The sequence below is a fragment of the Sander vitreus genome, chromosome 18 (assembly GCF_031162955.1).
Source record: "Sander vitreus isolate 19-12246 chromosome 18, sanVit1, whole genome shotgun sequence".
Lineage (NCBI taxonomy): Eukaryota > Metazoa > Chordata > Actinopteri > Perciformes > Percidae > Sander > Sander vitreus.
Window position 1 is genome coordinate 838,603 of NC_135872.1, and position 10,163 is coordinate 848,765.

Sequence of the window (10,163 nt, forward strand, 5' to 3'; positions counted from 1 at the left end):
CCACTAGCACAGTATGGTTTCCACTGCTGGTTTCTACTAATCAGGTATGATTTGCACCCAGGATACAAGGTGAACACTGCAGTACTGCAGTAACTTGTTGGATAGAGAACCAGTAGTAATGGCTTCCTCAAAGGATAAGGTCTGGGTGCAAACTACTTACAGGGCAACCAGGGAGAGCTTAGCTCCTCTTAATAGGACATATAGACAATAGGGTGTCTAAAATATTGACAATATGCTATATTTTCCATTCATTTCTATTTTTCTGTATCTTCATCATCAGGAATCATGTGTGTGTATGTATATGTATATATTTTATTTTTTTATTTTTTTATTTTATTTTATTTTTATTTAAACTATATTTGATGTATGATTCATGCATGAGGGTGATTAATCACTAATTCACAAAAAATACTGGCATGCATGCTATTCTTGCCATCACCATCGAAGCGTGGCGGCTAATAACAAAAACTTTATTCATTCTAACTCAAAGAAAAAACGTTCCCACCCAGTCTGGTTTGTCGATACGTGACCCTCACATTTGTTGTCTTAATTGTACCGACAAATGATTGTGCTCATCTGTAACTTTAACCGTTGTTGATCTCGACCCCCTTGTAGGCAGCCTGGTGTGCTCGGTTTTTGTTTGAATGCTCATAGCCTACGTGTGTGTGTGTTTATAGGAGTATTGCTCTTTGACCTATATTGTTTCTTATTTGTGCCAATAAACTATAGAATATAGTACAGAACTATGCAGTATACTGTGACCTGCTTTAGTTGGCCATATTGTATCATACTGTGGTGTTTGGTTTTTCATATACACTAAGATGGAACTCTGAAAGCACAAAAAAATCTCTTTAAATTTGGGTAAATTATTGTTTTTAAAACAACATTTTTCAAACCATATTTTGCCTTTATTTTATAGTTGACAGTGATATACTGTTGGAAAACATGTGGAAGTGAGAAAACAGTGAAACACAACACAGGCCATGCTTTAGATTTTATGTAGTATGAGAAACCCTGCGGCAGCACACTAGATACTCAATGTTGTATTGTACATCTTTAGGTGATTTCCTTGAATGAAACATGTCCCGAGTTTGTTTTTTCTTCCCTTAAGCTCTTCTTTAAATGTTATTTCCCTGTGTCAATAGGGGGAAATGAAATGAAATGTATTTTTTTAACCTGAGGTAATACTGTCACTATAATTATTCTTGCTTTAATCTTCAAGTTGTAAAACACACTCATGTATTTGGTCATAAGACTTTACTTGAAGGTATCGATATAATCGTGACATGACACTGTCATGAACGTGTCATAAACATTATGAACAAGTCGACTGCTCTCAAATAACAACCAATTTCCACTCTTTAGTTATCTACAATGCACTTCATTTATCCCACACATGAAAATATCTGAAACTTAATTTGTGTAAAACACTTGATGAATGATGAATGTTTACATAACTGTAGTTAGATGAAGCACCTGAATATACTGTACTATACTAAGTTTTCAATTAACAAGACATCACCATATCTAATCTTTTTTTAAATACTTATTTAAGGCATGTGAGTGATAAGACAACTGTATAAACACAGTGTGTGGTTTCACTCGTTGTGATGTACCTGAGTCTCAGCAACCTGAGGTGAGAAAATTGGAAATTAATTTCATCTTGCTCTTGAACTGTGTAATTCACCATCTTGCTACACATACGCAGTTCCTAAAAAGGTAAGAAAATAGACCAGTTGCAATAAGTTCTTAAAGTCAGGGACAACAGAAAATTGAACGAGTGTGACATTGAGGAAAGCAGAATATCATTTTTGTGCCAGAGTTTCAAAACACATATGCCAGAGCTATAAATGAACTAAGACTTGAAGAAAAGTTTGATTTGTTCAACAATATCTGTGAAAGAAGAACCCATACCAAACATTTTGCATACAAAAGGTTGGGACTGTAACATAATGGAGCTTATTCTTACTCTCTGAGCTTTTTCTTAGCTCCTCGTATACATGCAAGTTAATAGGCGGTGACTATTTTGTTATGTTGAAAGCTGTATTCTTAAAAATTAGGTAGATATGCTCATATTCCTTCTCTTGACCTGTTATCCTGCAGGAGTTACAGCTGGTCATCGCAATTTAGAGCACTCACTCAAATCAAAGGCAAAAAAGAAAATACATTTTCCGTGATTTTTTCTTTTCGCTTTCAAATCAGCACAGGAGTTTGTTTGCCTCTTACACTGCTGGAAAAACGTTTTCAATGAAAAAAGAGTCGATAGGCAGACATCTTCCTGAAGCACTTCTCATTTATTTAGGAAAAAATTAACATGTAAGGCACTCTAAATGTACAGTTAGCCTACTCCACAACACTGCACTATTTCACCTCAAAGGAACTCTGGAATAGAGATGCATTTGGCTGTTAAAATAAGTGAGAAATAAAGGTGGAGAAATAAATAGCATCTCTAACAAGATAAAAAGTAACCTGACTGTGGACATGAATATGAGAGAGTCTGTCTGCATCATCCAAGACCTTGAAGGTATCACAGTCATATACTGCCGTTGTTAAAAAGACAGAGAATATTATCTTGATGGTGCCAAAATAAATCTCTCAGCTAAAGGTATTATTTGTTATGTCAAAGATCTCATCGCACACCGACACTTGTTAATGCTTTTGTAATTTATGAAATGGTTATTTACAGGCTTTGAATCTGTAGCACAGAGAGTTGGTTTAATTGTTGTAGAGCAAAGTACACGACAAGGCCCAGGGACTGGAAAGAAGCCAGATCTCTCCACTGTCAGGCACTAATAACACATCACAGTGACAGAGATGCGCCTCCTCTCTACCTTGCTGTATTGATCTTCCATCTCGCTGTTAATAGTGCTGTTAAACACCAGCTCTTGGCTCTTTACTGTGTCCAAGCCCACTTAACAATAAAACTCGCCCTCCGTTTACCTTTTAAAATGCCTGAGAGGTAGCGAGACCTCCGTGAGCAAAACTGTTGGCGGTGGGGTTACGGATTCAGGATAATACATTCACATTTGTAGTGCCTAAAATGTGTCTTAATTAGTATAAAGGAAAGATGTGTTGCATGTAATGAAATTTGTATTTTGCCAATACTTTGGTTTAGGACATAATACCTGCAATTCCAATGGCATTCCCTTGACATCCTTAGCTGTACTCTGCGTTTAGTGCTAATTAGCAAATGTTAGCATACTAACACGCTAAACTAAGATGGTAAACATTGTAAAGATAATACCTGTTCAAGATCAGCGTGCTAGTGTTGCCATTGTGAGCATGGTAGCATGCTGGCATTAGCATGTAGCTCAAAGCACCGCTGTGCCTAAACATAACCTCACAAAGCTGTTAGCATGGCTGTAGACTATTAGTCTCGTTTAAGAACAACTGTTCATGTACATTTTTTAAGTTTTAACGTCTCATTTTATTTCAGTAGCAGATTTTATATTAAAAAAGAAACAAAGTAATCATCTCTGTTGGGAATGTATTCAGTAAGTTTGTTCAGCTTTTTCTGAGTTTATATGAGAACATCTAACTAAAACAGTCAACCCAGGTCTTTAAAGAAGAAATGGCATTAATTCTCTTGGATGGTGAGGTTTAAAATCATCATTTACAAGAACATCAAGTATTCCTAACATATGGTAAATGAACATGTTTAGGCAGTAAACAGCGCATTAAGTAATTGCCGATGTGGGAAGAGATTGGAGGAGTGCGTTTAAGGAAAACAATTGCTGCCCATGTAGAGCAGACGTCCAGAGTCCCAAGTCTTTAGTCAAGGACTTGTGTTTTATTAGTTGAATGGTATAAAACATGACAAAATGCCCCCTCTCTCTCTCTCTCTCTCTCTCTCTCTCTCTCTCTCTCTCTCTCTCTCTCTCTGACATGGTTTAATCTAAATTCTTGCATCACAGCATGGTATAAACGTATGTATAATTTTAAAAGCATAGTTAAACAAATCTTTAGTTGAAATCTTTTCTTTCTGGTGCAATCCAACAAAGACGAGGTAAATTCAGGGTAAAGCAATTTGTCAAAATTTGCCAACCTTTTGTCACAAATCCACATTGCAGAAAAACAAACTCTGCATGTGTCTGCCTTGAGCGCGCTGAGATTAGAAAGACAAAAACTGATACATTCTTACAGGGAGGGGGGTATGTGTTTGTGCTTTGAAACTTTTTTGATAGTGTTTGAGCATAGCTCCTTTTAAGCAGAAAAAAACAACATTTGAGTAACTAAAGAGGAGCATAAGTGCGATGTTTGTTGTTTTTGATTTCACTACTGCCTCAGGAAGGAATTTCTAGCTTTGGTGGTGAGGCTTTGAAGAGAGTTTTCTTAAAAGGTGTGCAATTTTTTTCTTGTCTCGAAACAGCATTTGATTTTTATTTATCCTGCTAATGTCACGTATCAGGCGCACACACAAAATGCACATACACTCACAGACATACTTAGATCAGAGAAATGATAAGACAGAATATACAGCATATACCACTGGGTAGAAGTGGAGCTTTTCACTGGTGACGGAGGACAACGTTGTCAGCTCAGCCCTGAGTACTTCTTGGTTAAAAGTTTACTGAAAGCCACCGAAAGCCACAGAAACAATCGTGATAGATAACGCTGTTGCAGTTTTAACAAGCAACATGACTGAAATGAAGACATCAGTGATTTGTCTTTTCCACCTCTATTTTGTGATTTGAGAAAAACTGCATGGGGACAGATGGCTCGTGGCCAGCCTGCTGCATTTCCATGAAGCAGCTAAGTTAAGCAATGAATTATGTTGAAAAGGGCCTGCTGGCGTCACATGTTACACAGTCAATCATAAACTCTACATGTATTTGTTAACCTCTCAAATTTGACACAAATCTGCGTGGTTTCTATACACTTCCTGCAAACATGTCCTTCTGACCCAACTATAAAACACTACTGAACATACACGTTCCAGGTCTTGCACAATAAACACACATTTTTCCCCTGATATGTATTATTTATCACAGCGGTGAGTTCTGGCTGTCCACCTCAGGTGCTCAGACTGTGTTCCTGTTACCAAATGATTCATAAACTCTGCTGAGTCTGCACTTTGCCTGAATGTGGACATTTTTCTCCTGAAATGTTCACCATAATAGCCACATTCTGAATTATAGCATTGGTGAAGGTGGCAATCATGTTGCCAAATTAGTCATCCTAATTTGACAAAAAAAAAAGGTGAAAGGACAAAGAATGACAACACGAGTCTCACTTCAGCAGAAAAGAGCTTCCGCTGTGGCATCCATGCACTTCTTTATGAATTCAGTTGCACTCACACAAGAAACCCTGCACATCTCTCTCTGTCTCTGCACACACTCTCTCAGTGTAACTGCAAATCAATACAACTGGTTTTTAAACTGCATTACATCAATCAATACCGAAGCTGTAGCAGCTGTAGATTATCTTTGTTTCTTTATCGATCGTAATTTCAAATGACTCAGCTGAGAGATGAAAGGTAAAGTGAAAGAAAAGGCCCAGCTCTCGGATCCCTCAACAGGACACAGGACTCATCATTTCAATGTTCCTGAAGGTCGCTTCCTCTGAAAGGCCAGGAGGAAAAGAGGTGAAGAAATACTCACTGCTGTCAGTGTTAAATGAATCACAATGTAAGATGGAGCCATTTACATATAATCACTATTATGTTCTTGTAAACAAACACATTTGTTTTGATTTACCTGCAATTATCGAACAAAGGGTCTAACATGTAAAAAACAATCACGTCTACAAGCACTCAAGTAGACAGCAAAGAGAATATTTAATAAAATGAGATCAGATCAAATGAATACTGAATGCCAAGTAGTATTTAAAGTTGATATTGATCTACTGTCAAGCATGTACAGTAATAAGTAATGCCAACTAATAATCAGTACCCTCAATGTACAAAAAACTAATTTATCTATCCTCAATATAAAGACATTGTTGCTTGTTCACATGATTTTACAGGCGTGTCCATGTTGCACATGAAAACAGCTTTGTTCTACAGTGTGTAGTTCTTCTAAATGAACGTGATGAATATGAAAACTAATAAACTTGTAATTTCTTGTCCTGCATATTGGATTTGTGTCAGTGGAAAACAAGTAAGAGAAAGTCAAACACAGCAAACTTTGTTCATATTCATCTAATAAATATCTTTTGCAGTGCAGTATAAATGTCATCTGAGTCATGCAGCCGTTTCTAAGAGACAGTGATGCTGACAAATCAAGGAATGATGCTGAATAGTCAAAAACTATTATTGTTGTCTAAAGTGTGTGTACCATAGTGGCTGTTTTGGATGGCTCATAATACAAAGCATGCTATATCTACTCCAGCCTTAGGCTCACTCCCAATGTCCACACTCACAGACTTTAAAGGCATGTTCCCGGTAAGTCTGTGAGGGCTTAGGCCTGTACTTCTGTCAAATCGGCAAGTGCTTGCGGGCTCTCTCGCAGACATTTTGAGCCCTTTATGCACACTTTCTGTGAGTTCTCATTTCTACAGACCTTGCCTGAGGGAATAACCCACAATTCATAGCATTGTGATGTTAAATACTAAACACGGGGGAAAGCCCAGAAGTGTTACCAAAAAAAAAAAGCTAAACAAGGAGGACTAGCGCATGGCTGTTCAGTCTCTCCTATTAATTTACACAGAAACATGAAATCTTTTAAATTATGCTGGTCATTCAAGCTCAGTATAGAATAGATATATTAGGGTATGTTGTTTCAGTCTTTTCCCTTTTACAAGCAGCAGGACCCTCTTGCATGTCATGCCACTTTAATGTAAAAAATGAGTAAGATTATTGTTGTTTTTTTTTAAGTGAGTGCTAAGATGTCAGACTTTTAATACATCCAACTCAAATAGAGTTGCTCAACAGTACATACAGTTAAAAAATGTTTTTTTTTAAATGCTGCAGTTTTTTTGTTTTTATTTGTCTAATCTTTATGGTTATTCAGATGAAAATTCAAACAGGAAATGTGTAGAAGGGACCTTTAGTTCCCGCTTTAATTCTTGAGTTAATTCCAGTTTTTTTTTTTTTTTAGAACAAACCAGTTGAATGTCAGGTCACTCCCAGTCTCAACACTTCCACCTGCTCCACACAACAGTATTTAGCATCATGAGTTACACTAAATTTACTAAAATCATTGTATCTCTAGCAATCATTTTTGCACTGTCCAATTTTTCATTTTTTCAAAGCTTAAAAATCCATTAATACATAAGCTCCCGTAAAATACTGTGAGGAAGCCAGGAGTGATTAGGCTAACAATGTATTTCACATTTAATTGGGTATGTTTGCACAGAAGAAATTTCAGGTTTGCGACCTAAAGAATCACAATTTTGTTTTAATTTCAGGGTTTAGCCTGTACCAGACACTTATACACCGTCTTTAAATGTTGTTGCACTTCCTGTTGGTCACCAACAGAGGTTGATAAAGGTCACTGATGACTTCATGTCCTGTGGAGTACATAGTGATACAGCGCTGAGCATATTAAGGTAATGTGATATTTACAATCTGTCGTGTGTCCTGCACTGGTTCCAATCTCTCTCCAGCTTTCCTTCAATTGTCTCCAGTTTAAATGCATTACTGCCCTCTGAATACCCTTCTCTCTTTGTCCACACACACACACACACACACACACACACACACACACACACACACACACACACACACACACACACACACACACACACACACACATCCTCTGGCCCCGAGGAAAGCAGGGCAGCTGCAAAAGGCCTCACCAATGCGGGCTGACGAGAAGCGACAGCTCTCTGTATCACTCCCTGGCACTGACAACTGACAGATGGATACCACTCACACACACCGCAGGGGGAGAGAGAGGAAGAGAGAGAGCTACAGGGAGGGAGAGAGAGAGAGAGAGAGAGAGAGAGAGAGAGAGAGAGAGAGCGACAGGGAGGGAGAGAGAGAGAGAGAGAGAGAAAATCAGAGGTCGACGAAGGGGAAAGCGCCAAAGAGGATGATTCTCCAGCATTATTCTCTTTTCATGGGGCTGTTGTGTGATTGAGTGCCGGGTAGAATAACAAGCTTTTGTCAGGCCAACCTGAAGCTCTTTTCTCTTTCCAAGACACAAACATGAACAAGTGAGTGAGCACACGCACACGCACACATGCCCACACAGTACTGCAAAGAAAAACAACATTTCTAATAAAATTACAGACATTATTATAACATACAGATTATATAATAACTCCTTATTACCAACAACCTAAACTTTCTATTCATATTTAATGATCTATTTGTGCTCAGGTTTTGCAGGTGACCTAAAAATAACTCAAAGTGATGAGCAGCAAGGTGTGAAATTAAAAGTGACATTCCAGTTCTTCAGTATTTATTTGAGGTATGTGTGCTTATGTATCAAACACTTTGTTTTCTTGATCACTCATATGCCAGAAGTTTCAACATGTTGTCATGATAATTGTGATAGTTGTGAATATGTTGTCCGTTTCATGCCAACACATTCAACTTGTGAATGTGGAGATATTTACAGTCCTCAGTTCTGACAATATGAGGATGCATCAGATGGCAACGTCTGATTCCTGATATCAACAATATCATTTTGCATGTAAAATGGAAGAGGCTGGAGTATAAATGTAAATATGTTAATGTTTGCCTTAATTTTCTGCATTAATGCTGCTTACATTATCAAAAGATTGTTAATATATCCACTGGTATGATGGAGAGAGAAGATCGTTCTGCTCTGCCGTTGACAAATGCTGATGGGCTTGTTGGCTTGCACCTGCTTTTCTGTCAGTGCCAATAATGCAAATGCAAAATGGAGCAAGGATAATGCAAGCAAAGCATTTCACACACCACGTCTGTATCATCATGCATCAACAGTTCAAGCCCAGTGGTGTCAAACTTCAGCTGGCATATTTTGCAGTAAATGATGGAAATAAAGAGCATCCGTCTACAAAACTCCATCTGAGCTACAGATCTCTCACCGCTGCAGAGGGCAACAACATGCTGGAAATATTAGATTATATTTTTTCCTTTGGCAGAAACGTTTGTATAGAAACATGCATTTGGGATTAATCACTCACTTTACAAACTGAGCTACAACCTTCACAGATTTACAATTCAGTTTTAAGTAAGAGCCAAATGAAAGGAAACCAAACTAAAGGATGTAAAAGGTCAGTGATTCCTACATTTTGAAATATTGATTATAATGTAACACAATTTACAAATTCTCTCTTGTTAAAAAACTGGCTCCTGTCCTGGATCTTCATCATGGCCAGAAAAGGTTTTTGGTTTCCATCATACCACTGTGTGTCATTTCGTATTCAGTTTGGTGTAGAGCTGAAAAATAAATAAATAGCCTAGTTGATTAACTGATTGGCAAAAAAATATTTGGCAACTTTTTTGCAAATCGATATTTTTTTTAAGCAAATTTCACAAATTTCTGACATTTACAAACGAGCAATTGAGGAAATAATCGGCTGGTTAATAAAGAAAACAGTCATTAGTTTCAGCCCTAGTTTTGTTTACTATTATTTTGTCACACTTATAGGGAGTAGACATGAGCATCAAGACGTATAGGGCCACACTTTGCTATGATAATGTATTAAAATAGTTCTATTTCTGGTAGGCTATATCAATTTTGACCTGATGAGATGTCGGGGGAAAGTCTTTAAATAATATAAAGTCTATAAATAATCATGTTTCATGTTTTTGGCATGTTTGGAATTTTATGCAAACCCCCAAAATCATCAAATAAGTTTTTAAAGCAAGGCCATTTACTACAATTGTGCCTGGGTCTGGTTTATATTCCAGTTGTTTAACACACACACACACACACACACACACATACATATATACACATATATACACACATATACATACATATACACACACATACACACACACACATATATATATACACACACATATATACACACATATATATATATACATATATATATATATATATATATACACATATATATATATATACACATATATATATATATATACATATATATATACACATATATACACACATATATATATATACACATATATATACACACACATATATATACATATATATATATATATACATATATATATATATACACACACACACACATATACATACACATATATACACACACACATATACATATATATATATACATATACATATATA